At 47.7% G+C, this 20551-nt stretch overlaps 3 non-coding genes and 1 pseudogene across 3 annotated transcripts; all 4 read left to right on the forward strand.

The window, feature by feature from the left end:
• Positions 1-14324, forward strand: part of LOC144112378 (luciferin 4-monooxygenase-like) — a 198816-nt pseudogene extending 184492 nt beyond the window's left edge.
• A 1489-nt stretch (positions 14325-15813) lies between these two features.
• LOC144112386 (U1 spliceosomal RNA) lies at positions 15814-15975 on the forward strand. Its single transcript, XR_013310239.1, has one exon. It is a non-coding gene; the product is annotated as a U1 spliceosomal RNA (small nuclear RNA).
• A 1887-nt stretch (positions 15976-17862) lies between these two features.
• On the forward strand, positions 17863-18024 carry LOC144112384 (U1 spliceosomal RNA). Its single transcript, XR_013310237.1, has one exon. It is a non-coding gene; the product is annotated as a U1 spliceosomal RNA (small nuclear RNA).
• A 1370-nt stretch (positions 18025-19394) lies between these two features.
• LOC144112388 (U1 spliceosomal RNA) lies at positions 19395-19557 on the forward strand. Its single transcript, XR_013310241.1, has one exon. It is a non-coding gene; the product is annotated as a U1 spliceosomal RNA (small nuclear RNA).
• Positions 19558-20551: the final 994 nt, after the last annotated feature.

Below are 20551 nucleotides of genomic sequence, written 5' to 3' on the forward strand. Positions count from 1 at the left end.
TGTTTCAGGGATGCCGCCACTAATTTTTAAAAATACGGCTTCTGGGGTATAGAGAAGCTTTCTGCGGCATAGTAATAGCAGTTTGCTTGCTATTACTTCAACGGCACTTTAGTGCAGCTGATGATTCCGTCGACGTTTAATAATACTTGTAACAGTGCACGCATGCCACATGTGCGCCCTTCGTCAACTGCTATACTGCCCCGAATAGTTTACTTCTCGGCCGCGTGGTGTGGCTCGTTATGCAACGCCAGCGTTCTAAATCTCTTGAAGGTGAGAGGAAGTCAGCTACTCCGCCTCCGAAGGTTAGGACTTTCACGGATGCTAAACCGCCCCATTGCACAACTTAGAGGCACACCTTCGTGGGCGTTAAAATTTTGACCAAGGCTGCACATTTTCGAAGTGCAGCGAGGCATTTTGGTAAGGCTGAACATTTTCATTGGAAGCAGCGTACCATATTTTCAACCATTGAGCAGCCTATATGATGCTGACGTGCGTTCACTGATTCCGCAGCACGCACTGCGGAGAAGCGAAATAGGAAAACACTGCCCTTCGGGTATCTAGTTCACAATGTAGCAACTCCTTGAAGCAGGCAGAATGAAAACGAGAACATTTTGGGGGCTCTCAATAGCCAGGTCTATTGCATTCATTACTGTTTTGCTCTTTCTGTTTACTTCAGACGTGGCTGTAAATTGTTTACGCAGAATTTCTTCCGACAAAACATTTCAGGAACATGGCGGTTTTCATCATTTAAGGTAACTGTTATGTGCTTTCTGCGCACTTTTATAGAACCCAACATCTCCAATCTTCGGCCACTCTAGGTGGTTGATGTCTGCTCCAGAAAAGCTCTTGGACCAAAACAGCAGGGCGAAATTTGCGTGAAAGGAGCCGGTACATTGAAGGGCTACCTGAAGAAACCGAAGAAAACGGCTGACGTCTACGAAGGCGGCTTTTTTCGCAAAGGTGTAGTGTCATTCCTTTCGCTTATTTCTTTGATTTGTATTGCGCAGCATTCTCTTCAAATTGCTACAAGCGATTTTATTCTATGAAATTTGGTCTTGTGTCTGTAATTCACCACATGTTAAGTACGCTCGTAGCTTCCTGCTACGACGTACTGGGCGCAGCATTCTGTAATCTCCTGCAACCGCTTTTTATTCGTAAAAAGCAGCCGCGTTGAAAATTCGCCAGCATGCAGTTCCAGTGGTAATACTAAAATGAGAAAGGTACAACAAATGACAACACGTATTTAGTAATTGCCTCAATCCATCGCATCGGTCCACCGGTGAAATGGTATAAAAGACAATTTCGTTGCAGGCATGAGCTTCCATTCTCAAGCACGAGAAATATAGTCGTAAAGAATTCCAGGACATAGCCATTCCCGTAAAGTTAATAATAGCTGCATTTTTTTTGCGCAACAAAGCACTTCTACAACTTCCAAAGCTGGAAGTTTCAGTGCTGACGCGACTTTTAACGAGCGTTGCATACATTCCTCCAATAACCTCTCAGCCTGTGTAGAAAAGTGACGCATTGGAAGCTAGTGTTCAAAGTAAAAAAATTCCGCCAATTTCTGGCCTACTTTAGCAGGAAAAAGACACAGGGATAGTCGTTCCATCTCCAGGGCTAGCCCACAACCCATCCCCGAGGGCCCAGGTTTATTTAAGTTACTAGCCAGCATATAGCACATGCCGCCAATATCCAGCACGAGAACACGATAGTACCTAAATCCCGTACGAGCAGCCCGCCGAGTGCGCCGCGCCTCCGGTGACGAGAAAGTTCCAGTTTCCGCTGCCCCGGTGGCCGCAGCGCTAGCAATAGGTGAAGGAGTAGAAGTCCTGACGGGGCAATGGCTGCGTTGTAACCGAATTATAATCTGCAGCTTCGCGGTATGCACTGCGAATCTCAACATGGTTTGCTATATCTCTCGAGCTCTCTCTTGAAACTCTGCCAGATCGGCTGCTGCGGTTAATGTAGTAATCAGATGCAATGAACATGCTTTCTACACGCGACCCACTTTGTTGCGTATGTCGCCTCAGTACCGCACGACTTGGCAATAACACGAATTCGTCATTTAAATGCTTTATTGTGCTTTAATGACACTCGCAATGATTTACAATGGAGAACTAGTCAAGTTGGTATAATTTCTTGCTTTTGTAACCGAAAAAAAATAAAAAGTAATGAACACGAATATATACACGAATGACATCCGCATGGCCGGTTAAATTTTTACAGCACATGAAGTTCTACAGGAGATTCAATTTAGCGCGTTGTAATATTTATTGACGCTGTTTGGAGTACGAAGGCTAAATTATTAGCTTTTATTTAGTTATGCACAAAACGTAAGTAAATGTTTGTTTTCTTTATGGGCAAAAGGGCGCCGAGCTATGCACTTTTGAGTATCACGGACGTATGTAAAAGAAGGCGAGTAGTAATTTAGCTCTCCGTAAATAATTTCAGCCAAGTAATCGCCCATGTTGGGAACCAAGTGACCAACTCGTGTTTTTCGTAAGCGCCGGACTCCTTATGCGACAGCGAAGCACTCGTCCGCAGCATGGCTTTTCGTTGCATCCGGCAGAATTCTGCAGTGCGCGCTTTCCCGTTTCCACAGTCCTATCTGGATGTCTACGTTTCTCCTTTGTCATCAGTACTGTCGGTACAGCTTGTTCTGCTGCACCGCTCGCATGAGAAGTGAGAGTGTCAGGTCAGCGTCCTCCGCTTCATGGAAAGCACCTGTCTGTTTGTCGGACACTGGAATTTGTGTAGAAACCGCCATCGGCCTGAGCAGCTTGGGTTTCATTCGTTCCCGGTATTCTACCTTTTTGAACTGTAGTGAGCTCATAACAGCCATGGAACGCTGCAGCCAATAGCTGCCATTGTCAGTGCTTTGCGCGAATTGTTCTGTAGCTGCACTATACCCGAACGTTTTCATTGGATGGCAGTTCATGGTAACAAATTTCGGGGTTTCTTGAAGTGAAAAGACCAGCGCGGAAACAGACAGGGACACGAGAAGAAAAAAACACTGAAGACAGGACAGCGCTCGTCCTGTCGTCAGTGTTTTTTTTCTTCTCGTGTCCCTGTCTGTTTCCGCGCTGGTCTTTTCGAATCATGTCACACCAACTCGCCCAAACGGAAATTTTGATTGAACGTATTTCTTGAAGCATAAGCTTTGCAACAGGGCACGCAACAGGTTTTAGGCATTCCCGAAACGCCCGCGGAGGATATAGCAGAAACGTAGCTTAGATGACTGCGGGGGCATCATATACCGGAGAACTTATCCCTGGGACGTTCTTTTGTTCTTAATGACAACCTAGGACAGCGGAATGTACGAGTCCAGTCCTTCGCAAGCGTGATGCGCAGCCGCATAAAATATCGCCACACACGCGATAAAACATTTAAAGCACCTCTTTCGCGTTTAGACGTCCACATAAAAAAGTAAGTGTTAACAGGATACAAACAATTGTTCAGTAGCCGAAACATTTCTTTAAAGGGCTGAATTTTTGTAAGGAGCTTCCTTTTCTGGAACCTCTCTTTTGATTATCACGGTCTGATGCTGGTAGGCACGCGTTCTAAGGGTAAAAAGTACGGAGGGAGCTTAAGACTACTCACGTTCTCTGACTGCAAAAGGATTGTTTTATTCATTTTCATTTCCGTTTTATGTGTACTTACTTTTTCTCTTCCTTTCTAATGACCCCACCTACCAATTGGCATACAGTCGTAAGGCAACGCATATACTGGGTTCACCGATGTTCGCCAAGGAGCAACGCGGTTTTGAGGCCTATGAGTTGCGTTCTTTCCTGGAAGTCCTGGGTTCAATTCTCGGCACCTAAGGACGAAATATTGCTTTTCATTGATACCACGGTGCATGTCATCTGGGATTTTTGGAGGCCACTTTTGCGGTCAACAGCGCCGGGTTTCGTTGCCTATGAGCCATATAATGCTGTCGCAGTAATATTCATGACTTGTCACCGAGATCCCGCCGTTTATTTTCTTTTTGTCCGCGGCTTCTTACTGCGCACCTCTGATTTCCATGAAACGTGGAGAACCCAGCCAGGAGCTCGAAAGCCATATGACCTTTTGTCGGCTTTTGTGAACATATTTTCCTGTGCTGGCCATGTGAGCGAATGGAGTTTATCAAGAAAATGTAAGTTCAGTTCCAGAGTAGGCTGTGCATTCCAAACTTGCCCTCTTCAAAAGGCACCAACTGTCTGCATGTTTTTGTTTTTTGTGTGTGTCGGGATAAGCTGTGTTCTGCGGGGGTGTGGCGCCATGTATAGGGAGCCACGTACCTCCCTGACACCGCTAGGAAGCTTGAAGACTGTCGCGTTCACTTCGTGAAATTTAGCGCTCGCGGAGAGCACGTCGTCGGCAGTGCAGCTGCCGTCGCAGTACTTAGGCGTAAAAACTTTTCGAACCTATTTGCTTTCGACACGTGTATATGTTCTTAGCTAAATATGAACGAACAGAGTGAATAAACGTGACGAGAATTACAGGCGGCGGCCAGAGCTTCCAAATTGGCCGGCGCGACCGGCTCATGGCAGCTTCCCCGATGTGTGGCGCCCCTGGCGGCCGCAACTGCCAACTGCGGCATCACACAGTTCCCATTGGCACCCCGCGGTTCGGCAGGCCGCTCCTACAGTTTATCCAACGGCCGTGTTACTTGGATGTCGTTGGTCACATAGCGGTCTCGTAATCCTGAAATGATGGCGTCATTCAGATTTTCTTACCTACCATTAGAATTAGTAGCACTACTGCTATTATTACTCTTAGAGCCTCCTTTACTGCAACTGCCACAATGACGGATAAGATGGCGCCGTCCTGAACGGGCAAAGCTACCCGATGTAGCTGTCATTGTTCTATTTTGGATAGCTAGCTACCTGTTTTCTGTAAACGTTCGTGCAGTATTATAAGGACAAGTTGCAGGCATACCGGAATAAATATTTAAGACCTGTAAGAGTGTGAATCATATTAATCAATCTTATCTTAGCTATCTACAGATTGCATTCATAAGATTCGCTCTTTAGCAGGACAATTTGATACGGTGGCTGTGTTATAAGACCCAAAAGCCTCCACAGCACTCATGGCAATGAAACCGATCACCTTTTCACTCCAGTGCACGAGATGTAGCCATGTTCGGTTGCCGTCTGCGCTTAGGGTGCGAGAAGCATTTTTGCAGGTTTAATACACTTTGCCAAAGTGAGAGTTACCTCACTTAGGCAAAATGGAAGCGTAACAAGGCCACGGCACAGGCGCTATATACAAATGATTCGCTAAAAACGAGGCATTGCTTTTATATGCAAACAAGCACGACCTATGACAAGAAAAAGAAAATTACTGTGCGCAAGGCAGCGAATGGCGACCGCTTTATTGCAATGAAGAGAAAAGCAGCACATTTCCATTTCTCAACACGGACGCTTCGCCCCGCAGCCTACTTCCTTCCGTTCGCGGAAATAACGTTAAGACTTTTTCTTCTGATTATGGCCTTGTCCCTAAGTATGCTTCCCTTTTAGGCGCTAAAATTGCGCAGAGTAAAATAGTATTTGCTTCGACTGCAAGCTTATTGGCTCTGATGAACGATTGTTTTCCAAGAACGCCTCTTCAAGAAGCACCCAAATATACATCCGTCGCCACTTACCAAGTACGTGTTTGGCTTTTTACAACACACATTGGAGCTAAAATAAAAATATTATAAACACGATAACCACGTAACCACACCAGCTGTTCTTCATAAACTGGTAGCCCACACAGCAGAAGCTGCACACCGACTATTAGAGAACAGAATGGTTCGTCTTCTGACTTCCTAGGCGATGTGGGCTACTACGTTCCCGACGGCCGTTTCTTCGTGTGAGTTCGGATGAAGGAGTTGATCAAGTGCATGGACCAGCAGGTGACTCCAGCCGAGCTGGAGGAGCTGCTCACCACCGACCCAGAGGTCCACCACGCGGTCGTCGTCGGGGTGCCCCTCCCCGAGTACGAGGCTGCGCGAGCGATCGTGGTGCTGCGGAGACGCCTCGCACCAGGAAGCCTCGAGGAGCGGAGGGAGGCGCAAAGGTTACGGGAACTCGTGGTCGAAACGAATGCGCCCCTTGGACGCCTTTTTTCCCATTCCTATAATTATTATTATCGCGCCGTCACATCAAGCAGATCGTTGGGCCTGCTTTCGCAGGGAAAGATGCTGGTACAGTCGTGCCTCGTTAATGTGGACACTTTGGTTCGCAAGCGATATTGTCTACAAAGCGAGTCGTCCGTAATAAAGAATCATGAATAAAAACAAAACCAAATTTGTGCAAAATCGTTTTATGATTACAGACTCCTTCTAAGCACAGTGGTGGTCAGTGAAGTAGAACTTGGGCAATCTTAGCAGCTCAGGTTCATTATTCTGGTCCCCATTATTGTGAAAATCACACGGTTTAGCCTGAAGCACGTTTGAGCACCTAGTGGTCCATGAGACGGATAATAGTGCTGTCGATGTGATGAACTGTCTCCTACCGCGTCTGTTCACATCCCGAAAACTCTGTACTCACTCAGCTGACAACCACTGAATGTGGTTTTCAACGAAGCATACGGATAATAAATAGTAATCCATTGTGCCAAACGGTAAGGCGCGTCGACCTGGCACCTTACCACTGTAAAGCACGAAACCATGCACACTCAGAAAGGCAACAACTCAGGTATTTGCACATTCGCCTGCCTTGCGCTGGTGTTCTGCACTCAAATTATAAGGGACGGAACATCTGGTAGAGGCACCCGGAATTTGGTCTCATCGCTGTCCATATTAACGGGACAAAAATACATGGGTCCCAATGGGCTCCATGCATTTTCACCCTGTCCATTGTCCGGACGAGTTTCAATAGTAACGATGTGTAAATACAATGAAAAAGTTTGGTCCCCAGAAAAACTGTCCATAATTTCAGCCGTCCATATTAACGGGGTCGTATTAACGTGGCACGACTGCATACCAGTAAACGGCGACATGCTTGTTTTTGAACTGGACGCATGTGCGTGGAACCGCAACAGTTCAGGTCTGTCTCTCTCTATACAATGAGAATTAATCCCGAAATTTATGTCATCACTCCACTGTTGCTTCCTGCCTAACTAACGGAGCACCATTTCTTATAATTGTGTTATTTAAAGGTGCGCCGCGTGCAAATTTTTATAAAGCTTTTTGGGTTTGCAATCAGAAAGAGAACATTGTGCAGCTGAGATTTCGCTATTTGGAGGAACCGAATGCGACTATCATCACCAGCCGGTAACGTAGAAACGTGCAGCAGCATTTATTAAAAGTAGCTAAACTCCCCGATGTGAAAAGGATTTGATTTGATTTAGGGTGGTTTAACGTCCCAAAGCGACTCAGGCTATGAGAGACGCCGTAGTGAAGGGCTCCGGAAATTTCGACCACCTGGGGTTCTTTAACGTGCACTGACCTCGCACAGCACACGGGCCTCTAGAATTTCGCCTCCATCGAAATTCGACCGCCGCGGCCGGGATCGAACCCGCGTCTTTCGGGCCGACAGCCGAGCGCCATAACAACTAAGCCACCGCGGTGGCTGAAAAGGAACACACAAACGGAATTTTCAAGTAGCGATGGCATGCAGTGATCATTTTTTTATGTCGTTGGATTAATCAGGATGCAGATTTCAAACGACCCTTCGCCTCCTTCTGACTGTACGTGCCAAATAAAGTAAGTGCGTTCAGCGCATGGCGATGGATCATGCAGTCGCGCTGCCCAAACGGCACATAAAATCGTTTCTCTGGCAACAGCAGTATATCCTTGCGGAATTCCGGAATTTTGCCGGACTCCCTTCAAGGTACACTGAGAACAACTACATCGAAATATTGTTCTCAGTAAAAATTGATTATGAGGTTGTTTGTGATTATGTTAGCGCATTTCCGGCAGCTGAAGGCGCGTTTGCAGCACAGAAAAAAGTAAATTAAAAAATGTTTGCCATCACTAGATTGAAACGCGTGACGTCTACACCGAGAAGGATAGGCTTCCGCCGTTTTGAAGTGAATGGCGCTCTAGCATACCATCTGAGATCCTCGCCCTGCATTCGGTGTGACGCACGGAGTTTAGTTTCGCAGTCAGCTTTTGATGACGGCACCTATATTTTTTTTGTTTTTTCTAGGGTATAAAAGCTCTGTTTTCGGGAGGAGCGTTCTCTTTGTCGTAAGACTGCGATAGTGTATCAATACAGAGCAACTTGAATTGGCCCTCAGTGTTCCTTTAACTGATATCAGCTTTTTACCTGTTATATCATGACGAGTGTGCAATGACGCTCAATACTCGGCCACCTGGACAAATATTATTGTGGATAACTGCACTCTACACAAGCCATACCACACTGGCCAGCCTGCTCACTCTCACCTCCTCCTCCTGCTTGTCTCCTTGAAGCGCAACTGACCGACCACAAACACCTGCATGGTGGCGTAGGTTTTCATGGAAAGGATCCCTCACTCGTTGAACGGGAAAGACTTGAGCAATGCTCTCAGAGACGCCTGCATCCAGGAACAAAGCCGGAATGAGAAATAACTGGAGCTAGACTGAAATGTGGCATTGTGCAATATGACGGACATTTTTCTTTGTCTTCGCGTACATTTCTCATTTTTGGTGCCAAATGCGTACTGGGAAGTTAAAAAGAATCATAATAAAAGAACTGGTTAAATCAGCACTAATTACTTTTTTTGTCTTTTTAAAGCCCCTGTACCAAAAAGATTCCAAAACAAGCAATATAATTGCCCTAGAACCTTTCTAGCTTGAAGTAGTGTGTGCACACTGCAGTACGCAGCACATCTTACTGAATAAAAAAACAACAGGCATGACATAGGGTACGTACCTTTCAGGTTGGCGCTTTTCGGCGCTTTTTCTGGATTTCCCGTTGGTCACTCTGCTTAAACCAGAAGCACAAAACAGCCAAGCTCTACGTTCGCTTCGGTCATGCGCAAGTGCGCGTCTCTTCAGGTCCAACGAAAAGAACGCGAAACCCAAATGACCTCGCAGATACACGCACGCAGAGTAACGTTTTTAGTTCACCTGCCCTAAAGGTTATAATGCACCAAACCGAAGCCGACCGCCAGGAAGGTTTATAGTGATAACATGAAATACACTTCTGCAAAAAAGACGCACAGGCGACGACACGAAGTGGTGCGACAAATCTCCGTTAGCAGTATTGGCTGCATGGTTTGTTTCACTCTTGTGCTGAACGCTCAAGCGACGCACTTCCCTGCATAAAAATTTACACCACGTCGCAGTTTCTAGTTTTTAGAGACAACGCTAGCGCGGAAGTAGGCCCACACAGATTCCAGCTTGCCGGCATTTTTTCGTTGCGCTGTGCTTAGTGGGCTTCTGCAGGATAGAGGGGGGTGCAGGCTCCTGCGTAGGAGATTAATTTTTACACACATACACGCACCAGCTCACACGCATGCACCAGGGATTTTTCGCCGAAGAAGGTATTTACTTCCAACGCGATAGAAATGAAAAGAGAAGACAGGAAAAGATATGCCAGTAGAAAGTATCTGCTCAAAAGCGTCCAGGAATGGGACTTTCTTCCTTAGGTAAATCACGGTTGGTTCATTCACAAGGATATTGTGCTTTGCTTTTGCTTTATGAGGGTTTAACGTCCCAAAGCGACTCAGGCTATGAGGGACGCCGTAGTGAAGGGCTCCGGAAATTTCGACCACCTGGGGTTCTTTAACGTGCACTGACATCGCTCAGTACACGGGCCTCTAGAATTTCGCCTCCATCGAAATTGGACCGCCGCGGCCGGGATCGAACCCGCGTCTTTCAGGCCAGCAGCCGAGCGCCATAACCACTCAGCCACCGCGGCGGCTACAATGATATTGTGGCTTATGAAGATTGTGACCTTGTATTTTATTTTTAGAAACGACAGTGCTGCGTTCAATTTGCATTAGAAGTTGGAAATACCGAGAGAAAACGAAATTCTGAAAAGTGCATCAGGTCGCCGCTCAAGTAGGCGGATTAAGAGTTGATTTCGCGGCGATATGATGGTTGCTCAACACATTGGTGACGCTGGCCGCCAAGAGCAGCTGACACCTCACTGAAGCACGCTGTATCATGTGAAGCAGCAATCTCACTTTGAAAATCGGGTTCTGATAGCGGTAGATGTTGCTGGGAAGGTTTAGTGCCGCAATTGATTGGCGCCTCGCCAAGACCAGCGCGTACGCCACTCTCAGTATATGCGCAGCATATCTAAAAGTTGAATACACGTGGGAGGTTAAATATCTTGTTCACGCAGAGGCCACAAGATAGAGAACTTTTTTTCCCCTTGACAGATGTAAGTAGATTTGAGCGGGAAGTGCAGATTAGTGTGTAGATGACGTTTAGAAAAGTGGTATAAGTCACAATGTTGTTTGAGTCAATCTTGTGTTCTTTCGAAGTGTGGTTCACTCTTCATCAACGCTATAAACTTAGAGCCAGGAAAAGTGACCCGTAGGCCAAGTCGCAAACGAGATAATGACACCATTTGTTCCCCTCTAATCCTATTGACTGGAAACTTAATTATACCGAATGAGTTTGCATAGGAACGAGGTCTCAAATTTTAGTGCCATACTTCTTTAGGAGTGAAATCATCGAAGCAACTGCAAGCATTAGAGAAAGTGCTTTTACGGGTTTATATGACCTGATAAAGATTGTGCACTGTCTGATACTAGCCAAAGGTTCTTATGTTAACCTATAATGCCTTGTTTTCATCTCGACTTAACTATTGTCATTTAGTTTGGGCTTCATCAACCCATGGAAATTTGCAGAAGCTTCAGAGATTACAGAAAAGACATTTGAGAGTAATGGAAAATCTGCCTTTTAATTCACATACATATCACTTGTTCAGCAAGTACAACATATTCCCTGCTACTAAATATTTCGATTATGCTCTCTGTAAGGCATTTAAGAATGAAAAGGCAAATAATGGAACACGTCTACATGATCTAGCTAGGTTCCAAGAAAATGCTACTACACGTCAGACAGGCCACACGGAGCTTTCTAAAGTGGGAACCTTTAAAACAGCATCTGGCCTACAAACTTTACAAAACAAGTTGCCCATACTGTTAAACAGATTACATTATACACATATTCAGTTTGAAAAGATGACATTTAAGGAACTCCGCAAGTATTTTATTACACAGTAAAAGTTTCTCTGCCATTTATATGTTTTCCTTGTCGCGTTTATCATTCTAGATTTACTTATTTCTTTAAATGTTGTTCAAAGAAGCAATGAATATAATTTATTCATTATCTAACTCATCACCAATCCATTCCTGATTACTGCTATTTAAAATGCTTGAGTGACCTCTTGCTTGCTCCTTTTTTATTATTTTGTTTGCTTGTTTGTTGATAAAAAAAAATGAAATGAATCATGCATCCTAGTGTATAAACTTGCGTTTCTTTTATGTAGTTATTTATCTGCAGTTTCTTAGTTCCTGCAGTTTCTTCCTGTTTTGTATGCCATGTGTCATGCCTTGCTGTAAAGTGTATAGGGGGGCCGGCGGTCTTGTCAAGCTGTCCTATGAGGCAGTTTTTACTGCCGGCCTTCCGTGTCATATCATATGGCGGAAATAAAGATTATTCTTTAATAAGAATGTCAAGTTTGGGAGCCCTAGTTCACGGAAGATATTTTCAGCTGAGAAAATGGGTGTGTTATAAGTAACGTTTTCACATACTACTACTACTACTAGTACTTATTATTATTATTATTATTATTATTATTATTATTATTATTATTATTATTATTATTATTATTAATATAAAATAATAATAATAATAATAATAATAATAATAATAATAATAATAATAATAATAATAATAATAATAATAATAATAATAATAATAATAATCAGCGAGACATGCCGGTCTAAGCCTTTAGATGGCTTGTATAACAGTAATGCTAATAACAGTAATAATAAGCGCCCAGCTGCTTTCAAAAGCCGATGGGGGTGGCCGCCTCGTCGCTCCTAGGAAGTAGAAATAATAATAATATTCTACTTCCTCGGAGCGGCGAGGCGGCCACCGCCATCGGCTTTTCAAAAACCGCTTCCACGCTTTCGCCCTCGCCCCTGTGTTGCAGGCCCAGCGTGACGAGAACACCCCTCTGGATCCAGTGCGGGCGCGCAACGACGCCGCTGTGAGCTCCGCAATTCTCCCCTGAAAAGAAGTCCCACCGGCGAGTTGGGCACTCTTTCGGTTGGGAATGCGCGCGTCCTGTCGCGAACCGCTGAATCGCTGAATATAACTCGAGCTAAGACAGGCGTGGAAATCACCATTCCTGCTTAGGTCCTTTCTTTTCTTCGCTGGCAGTGGTTACCCGCAAAACGAGGCCTTGTATAAAATATGCGTATTCCCTAAGCCCGATTTTCTCGAAGTAGCGCTCCTGAAAGCTTGTTTGTCACTAACGCTGCGAAGAGTTTGAAATGAATTCTTTACGGCGGTTGCATTGCCTTTCAGTATAACGCGCTTTAGGTGAAATACCCAAGATGGAGCGTTGTTTTCTGTTTTTCCACTTGGAAACACTTGAATGATTTGAGAAAGCTATATAACTTTCTTTTATATTGCCCTGAAAGCTCTCATATTTGTTTTGCGTGTTAGAGCTTTGCGGATGTAAATATTGGATGCATTCATGCGCCGTAGGTACTATGACGCACTTTGCGTCCTCGACATGCCTGCGGTTCTTCAGATTTTTCCTTTAATTTCCGCGACTTGTCTTCAGTCGTTTTAGAGTACGTTTGCGGAGTTTTAAGGCGATTTACTCGTTTTTAAGAGCATAATGCGCTTTCACACGCACTGGGCCTGTTAAATGGTAAACAAATTCAAACGAGCACCATTTGAGATCTCCAAGGTATTAAAATTGATTTAGAACTAAATATTTTGACACATTTGCCCGTCTGGTTGGGTTTTAACACTTATAATAAACTGCACATCTCCAACCAAAGATTTTAATTTTAACCCAACGTTTTGAAGCCGACTCGGTTCCTTCATCAGGGGTGACTGAGGGCAGTAGCTAGCGTCTGGCGGAAAGGAGGGGGTCAATGGAACGAAAGCTGTGATGGGAAAAGCGTGGGGGAGGAGGAGGGGGAGGGGGGGGGGGCGAAGGCTGTTAGTCACGTTGTCGCACAGCGGGGATGCGGTCAATAGCGACTTTTTCGTTGAGTTGATGTGCAGTTCATTATATTAAAATTGATGTTCATGGCGTCACCACGCACTGGTCACAAAACATTCACGCATGACGTGCTCGACGGATCCCGCAAATGCCACTGTGCATTCTACTACAGAAAATCCCCCTCCCGCAATAAAAAAGGGGGGGGGGGGGAGGACGTGAACGAACGCTAGGGAACGAGGAAGGTGAAAAAGTGGTCATGCAGCCGCCACGACATCTCCAAGTGTAGTGTGATGGACCTTCGGAATGTGTTCGCCTACAAGTATGAGAGTAATAATAGTTCTAGAATACAGGCAAAAGTGTGTGAAACAAAAGTTGTACGCTGTTCACGGTGAAGAAAAGGGGAGTTGTCTAAGCGGTAGTTGGCGTAGAGGAGAACACGACTGTGGAAATCCTCGAAGTTCATGGAGCAAGCATGTAATATTACTTCCCATGGAGGTCATGCAAGCTGCGGTGCAGTCGTACTCCCTATGCCTGGAAGCTGTGATTAATGTAAAATACGAATAAACTGAATGAAAACCATTGTGTCATGTTGCAGGGGCCAGTAAGCAAGTACTAGCAAAGAACCCTTCAATCTCGATTCGCTAAGAAGAGGAGTATGATGGTAAAACGATGTTGGCACATTTATGACGCACCCTGCAAATCCGTATATGATTTTGGTACTGGCTTTTGTAAAGAGCCTCCCTTCGCCATTCACTGCTAAGGTTTGGCTATCAAACTTCATTCCTTTGCCCGCGCATTCTTTCTGCGTCCATGGAAATGAAACTTCAACAGATGAGCCTTAATAGTAATCGCACAAGGGAAAGAAGTCGAAGCTATGGAATATATTTGGGTGAGAAGAACGGACAGAATATGTGCACGAAGCAGCACTGCGTGCGCCATAGGATGCCACCTAGCTCAAACGTGGGGAAGCAGTTGACCCTGTTTGTGCGCCCGAAACCGTGCAGCTTCGCTTTCTTCCCGCGAATGCCTGCATGCAGGAGCTGCACAATGCGGGAGTGTAGCGCTGGGGAACGGACGTGTCGGCCTTCAACCGCATCATCGCCACTCAGAGCTACGAGCAGCTGCGGCTTGTTTTCCGCGAATACAACGCACTCGCCAACCACACTGTGATGGAGGCCATCAAGAGCGAGATGAGCGGCGACCTCAAAAACGGCTTCCTCGCCATCGGTGCGTGCTGCTCGCCTGCACGTTCGACGCCTCGCATCTGTCAGACTGGCAAAAGGAACCCCGCTTTGGCCCTGGGTGGCTTAAAACGTTCCATGGAAGGCGTTGTGAAAGAACTGGAGGCCATGAAAGCCTGCTTCCACTTCCGATGTGTAGTAATGTACAGCGCGTCCATTCGTGCCAGTTGCTACGCTACGCTTCATTGCAGAACGTTCTTTCAGCCGACATCTCTGAGGGAGCCGTATTAATGGGCAGAGAATTGGAAAAAAAACCCGTCGCAATAGTTCTGCAGTGGCCGCCCCGAAACAAAATATCAGGCCGTACTTAACTGGGGAGCTTACAGGCGCGCATGCGCCCCCTATGTGCGAGGAATTTCACATACTTCAGCGCTTCGGTGTCAACCAATGGCGTTAGAAGTTTACTTTTCTGCCCACACATGACGTGGTAATCTGCAAAATTCTATATTTTGGGTCATCACCCTGTTTGGTTTTGAACAAGACGCCTCCGGGGGCTTGAGCTGCCCTAAAGGGGTTACAGGGTTATGCGCGGGAAGCGCTTTCAGAGCCCTACGCGTTTGTTTGCGTCATGAGCGATGCCACCAGAGAGCCAGGCGATTCGCGACTGGCACCTAGCTGCCGACTGCATTGTCGGAAAACGGCCCTAGCTGGCGGCCTTTCTTGCCTCCACGTCAGCGAACCTCGCGCTGATACTGTCAGAGTCTTCGGATATGTATCGAGCTGCCTCGGTTCAGTTATAGTCGTGCGTGTTTTGTGCTTGTGTATATGCGGTCTGCCGTCCTATACAGATGTCCACACCTTTCTATACAGCGCTCGAGCCACACCTGCCGTTGGTCCCTGGGTTCGAGATAGCTGGTAGCTGTGCGTGCCCTGAGCGTGCTACGTTACTGATTCGCACCACAGTTGCCGATTTTCGCTGCGAGACTCGGCCGCCGCCTGGGGCGCCTTTTCGAGCGACGGGCAGGAGTGGTGGCGCCCCACGCCTATTGCATGTATCGTGGAGACCCTGTGGTCACCGTTTTGGGAACACAGGGCGCGTAGCACTTGGGAGCAATAAACAAAAATAAAACTCCGTTTTTCTCCCATCATTATTGTGCATCCACTCGTCCAAACCGCCATTCTGAGATTAGCCCTAAATGCAGGAGCGGCGCCCTCAAGGGAAACTAGTGTAACGGCGAACCACGATTCACCGTTGACCGCGCTGCATTTTGCAAGGGTGCGCATGGCGAGAGTTTGAGATAGCAAACACTGGCAAAGCGCGCCGCCACTGCTCCACCCTTCTCTTCCAGCCCACACAACGTGTCCTTTGAAACACGCACGCATTTGTGCGTGTGGTTGCATTATGTTCAGTAGCAGGCTTTTCGGCGGAGGGATTTTTAGCTTGGTGTAAGAAATGGCACAACAAGCGCTATCTTCACTGACGCAAGATGGTGGGACGCCTAGCATGGCATGCCTTCACATGTGCTTTCGCCAGCATACTTACCTGGTGTCGGGTCACCGGCGATCATGAAGGTCGGGGCCCCGTGCCGAGGCCTTCCATTGCACTTCGGTTGGCTGAAGCGCGCCACTACCCCTAACTGGGGCAGATGGGACACGTAATTTTTGGTAGTGGGGCTTGGCGTCCGCGCCAGCCCCTGCCATGACAAAATCAAAAAAGGGACAGTAACGCAGAAGTTATTTCCGTGTAGGTATTCATTGCGAGTCGTAAAAATCTCCCTCTGCCGACGGAGCGGGACATCGGCGCCATGAATGGGATTCCCTGCTGGGGATGCCTGGAAATACTGGTTCAAAGATTGACACAAAACGCGTTACCAAGTTCTGCAAAGCCTATATAGTCACCTTTTCGGCATTTTCTCCGCAGTTGGTGTCGACAAGTGTCAGCTCGTTTACTTTTGTTATTGTCACACACTTCTACCGACGCCAAATTCGCGACGTTCGCACCCCATTAGCGTAGCCTTCGCGTGAAGGAAGGTGTAAAACAAAGAAACAAACAAACAAACAAACACGAGTGAAGCATTGCACGCTCCGTTTCCTGCCTCGTCCCACTTTTGCCTTGTAGCAGCCTCTAACTACAACACAACAAAATCGACCAGCTGTGAATCCTGTCGAAACAGGCATATGCCGAGAGGGCACAAGGAGATCAGTCGGTCGGGGTGGGTGAAGTAGAGAGCAAACGGAAGTACCGAAAATGTGATCATGAGCATTGTCCAGCTGTGGCAGGACCTCGGACTTGCGCCCACCGACACAAGGTTACAGCGGGAGTCGACGGGGCTTCGCGAGCACTGTGGTGTGCAATGAGAGAACGAGTGGCTCGTAAGAAGAGAGGAAGAAAGGAGGAAGGAAAGGGAGCACCGACTGCGCGCCACGTCCCTGTTTTCTCTTGATCACCGACGGTTTTCTCGGCGTCTCTTTCGCCATTACTGTTGAATAGCTAGCTAGGTGGCAAGCTAGCCATGGCTGCTGTGGTTGCTAGGTTGCGCTGCTGGCCCGCTGCCAACGCCCTCGAGAGCAGCAGTCATTGATCTGGACGGCTCGCTCTTGAGACACAAACAACGAGTGCAGCTGGAGGGGCGCCCGGGCGCTTCCTGCTCCGCTAGGCGGCCCCGTATTTTCCTTCCTTTTTACTATTTTTTAAATAAAAAACCACTACCACCACCACCAGGGTGCGATCCTGCTAGCTCATGCGCAGCAACCGTCCTCGGTAGCCTACTGAACCACCGCAGCGTTCACAAGACAGCAGATCATCACGCAATGCGCCACAGCGCATGAATGCATCCCCTTTGACTCCATCAAGACGCTATTGTGGCCGCAGGGCAGTGCGCGCACTCGTGAGCGAACTTTGGTGAGCCTCTGTGCATTCCTCGAACACACGGGCTTGACGTCCCGTCTGTTCTCCGTCAGGTAGTTACACGCAGTGACCGAACGCTCCGCGAGTTCTACCTTGAACGATTAATAACTGGACGCCCCACTCCAGTTGTAACCTACAAAGTGCTGTGCGCGTGTGTGATTTAATTCCTCTAAACTGAACTAATCACGCGCACAACCTGGACACATTACTTTTTGTGTAAATAGTTTGTACATATTACTTCTCCCCCTGTCCTCTATTCCTGTCCCCTCACCTCTTTCATTTCATTTCTCCATTCTGCCTGCTGTCCTTTATTTCCGCTGCCCCAGCTCAGGTGCTTCAGTATCGATGGCAGATGCCGGGGCTAGCAAAAATCTTTTCCTTCCTTTTTACTATTATTTTAATAAAACCACTACCACCACCACCACCGCATCCCCATTGCGCATTCCACCCCTGCGGTTCCTTGCGAATTATTTATGACAACTGACTTTATATTAGATTGATTCACCAAACCTTGAATTACATAATTGTGCGTGTGGCTGCATTATGTTCAGTAGCAGGCTTTTCGGCGGAGGGATATTTAGCTTGGTCTAAGAAATGGCACAACAAGTGCTATCTTCACTGACGCAAGATGGTGGGACGCCTAGCATGGCATGCCTTCACATGTGCTTTCGCCAGCATACTTACCTGGTGTCGGGTCACCGGCGATCATGAAGGTCGGGGCCCCGTGCCGAGGCCTTCCATTGCACTTCGGTTGGCTGAAGCGCGCCACTACCCCTAACTGGGGCAGATGGGACACGTAATTTTTGGTAGTGGGGCTCGGCGTCCGCGCCAGCCCCTGCCATGACAAAATCAAAAAAGAGAGTAACGCAGAAGTTATTTCCGTGTAGGTATTCATTGCGAGTCGTAAAAATCTCCCTCTGCCGACGGAGCGGGACATCGGCGCCATGAATGGGATTCCCTGCTGGGGATGCCTGGAAATACTGGTTCAAGGATGGACACAAAACGCGTTACCAAGTTCTGCAAAGCCTATATAGTCACCTTTTCGGCATTTTCTCCGCAGTTGGTGTCGACAAGTGTCAGCTCGTTTACTTTTGTTATTATCACACACTTCTACCGACGCCAAGTTCGCGACGTTCGCACCCCATTAGCGTAGCCTTCGCGTGAAGGAAGGTGTAAAACAAAGAAACAAACAAACACGAGTGAAGCATTGCACGCTCCGTTTCCTGCCTCGTCCCACTTTTGCCTTGTAGCAGCCTCTAACTACAACACAACAAAATCGACCAGCTGTGAATCCTGTCGAAGCAGGCATATGCCGAGAGGGCACAAGGAGATCAGTCGGTCGGGGTGGGTGAAGTAGAGAGCAAACGGAAGTACCGAAAATGTGATCATGAGCATTGTCCAGCTGTGGCAGGACCTCGGACTTGCGCCCACCGACACAAGGTTACAGCGGGAGTCGACGGGGCTTCGCGAGCACTGTGGTGTGCAATGAGAGAACGAGTGGCTCGTAAGAAGAGAGGAAGAAAGGAGGAAGGAAAGGGAGCACAGGCTGCGCGCCACGTCCCTGTTTTCTCCTGATCACCGACGGTTTTCTCGGCGTCACTTTCGCCATTACTGGTGAATAGCTAGCTAGGTGGCAAGCTAGCCATGGCTGCTGTGGTTGCTAGGTTGCGCTGCTGGCCCGCTGCCAACGCCCTCGAGAGCAGCAGTCATTGATCTGGACGGCTCGCTCTTGAGACACAAACAACGAGTGCAGCTGGAGGGGCGCCCGGGCGCTTCCTGCTCCGCTAGGCGGCCCCGTATTTTCCTTCCTTTTTACTATTTTTTAAATAAAAAACCACTACCACCACCACCAGGGTGCGATCCTGCTAGCTCATGCGCAGCAACCGTCCTCGGTAGCCTACTGAACCACCGCAGCGTTCACAAGACAGCAGATCATCACGCAATGCGCCACAGCACATGAATGCATCCCCTTTGCGCATTCCACCCCTGCGGTTCCTTGCGAATTATGACAACTGACTTTATATTAGATTGATTCACCAAACCTTGAATTACATAATTGTGCGTGTGGCTGCATTATGCTCAGTAGCAGGCTTTTCGGCGGAGGGATTTTTAGCTTGGTGTAAGAAATGGCACAACAAGTGCTATCTTCACTGACGCAAGATGGTGGGACGCCTAGCATGGCATGCCTTCACATGTGCTTTCACCAGCATACTTACCTGGTGTCGGGTCACCGGCGATCATGAAGGTCGGGGGCCCCGTGCCGAGGCCTTCCATTGCACTTCGGTTGGCTGAAGCGCGCCACTACCCCTAACTGGGGCAGATGGGACACGTAATTTTTGGTAGTGGGGCTCGGCGTCCGCGCCAGCCCCTGCCATGACAAAATCAAAAAAGAGAGTAACGCAGAAATTATTTCGTGTAGGTATTCATTGCGAGTCGTAAAAATCTCCCTCTGCCGACGGAGCGGGACATCGGCGCCATGAATGGGATTCCCTGCTGGGGATGCCTGGAAATACTGGTTCAAAGATGGACACAAAACGCGTTACCAAGTTCTGCAAAGCCTATATAGTCACCTTTTCGGCATTTTCTCCGCAGTTGGTGTCGACAAGTGTCAGCTCGTTTACTTTTGTTATTGTCACACACTTCTACCGACGCCAAGTTCGCGACGTTCGCACCCCATTAGCGTAGCCTTCGCGTGAAGGAAGGTGTAAAACAAAGAAACAAACAAACACGAGTGAAGCATTGCACGCTCCGTTTCCTGCCTCGTCCCACTTTTGCCTTGTAGCAGCCTCTAACTACAACACAACAAAATCGACCAGCTGTGAATCCTGTCGAAGCAGGCTAATGCCGAGAGGGCACAAGGAGATCAGTCGGTCGGGGTGGGTGAAGTAGAGAGCAAACGGAAGTACCGAAAATGTGATCATGAGCGTTGTCCAGCTGTGGCAGGACCTCGGACTTGCGCCCACCGACACAAGGTTACAGCGGGAGTCGACGGGGCTTCGCGAGCACTGTGGTGTGCAATGAGAGAACGAGTGGCTCGTAAGAAGAGAGGAAGAAAGGAGGAAGGAAAGGGAGCACCGGCTGCGCGCCACGTCCCTGTTTTCTCTTGATCACCGACGGTTTTCTCGGCGTCTCTTTCGCCATTACTGGTGAATAGCTAGCTAGGTGGCAAGCTAGCCATGGCTGCTGTGGTTGCTAGGTTGCGCTGCTGGCCCGCTGCCAACGCCCTCGAGAGCAGCAGTCATTGATCTGGACGGCTCGCTCTTGAGACACAAACAACGAGTGCAGCTGGAGGGGCGCCCGGGCGCTTCCTGCTCCGCTAGGCGGCCCCGTATTTTCCTTCCTTTTTACTATTTTTTAAATAAAAA

Source organism: Amblyomma americanum, unplaced genomic scaffold, assembly GCF_052857255.1.
Source record: "Amblyomma americanum isolate KBUSLIRL-KWMA unplaced genomic scaffold, ASM5285725v1 scaffold_75, whole genome shotgun sequence".
NCBI lineage: Eukaryota > Metazoa > Arthropoda > Arachnida > Ixodida > Ixodidae > Amblyomma > Amblyomma americanum.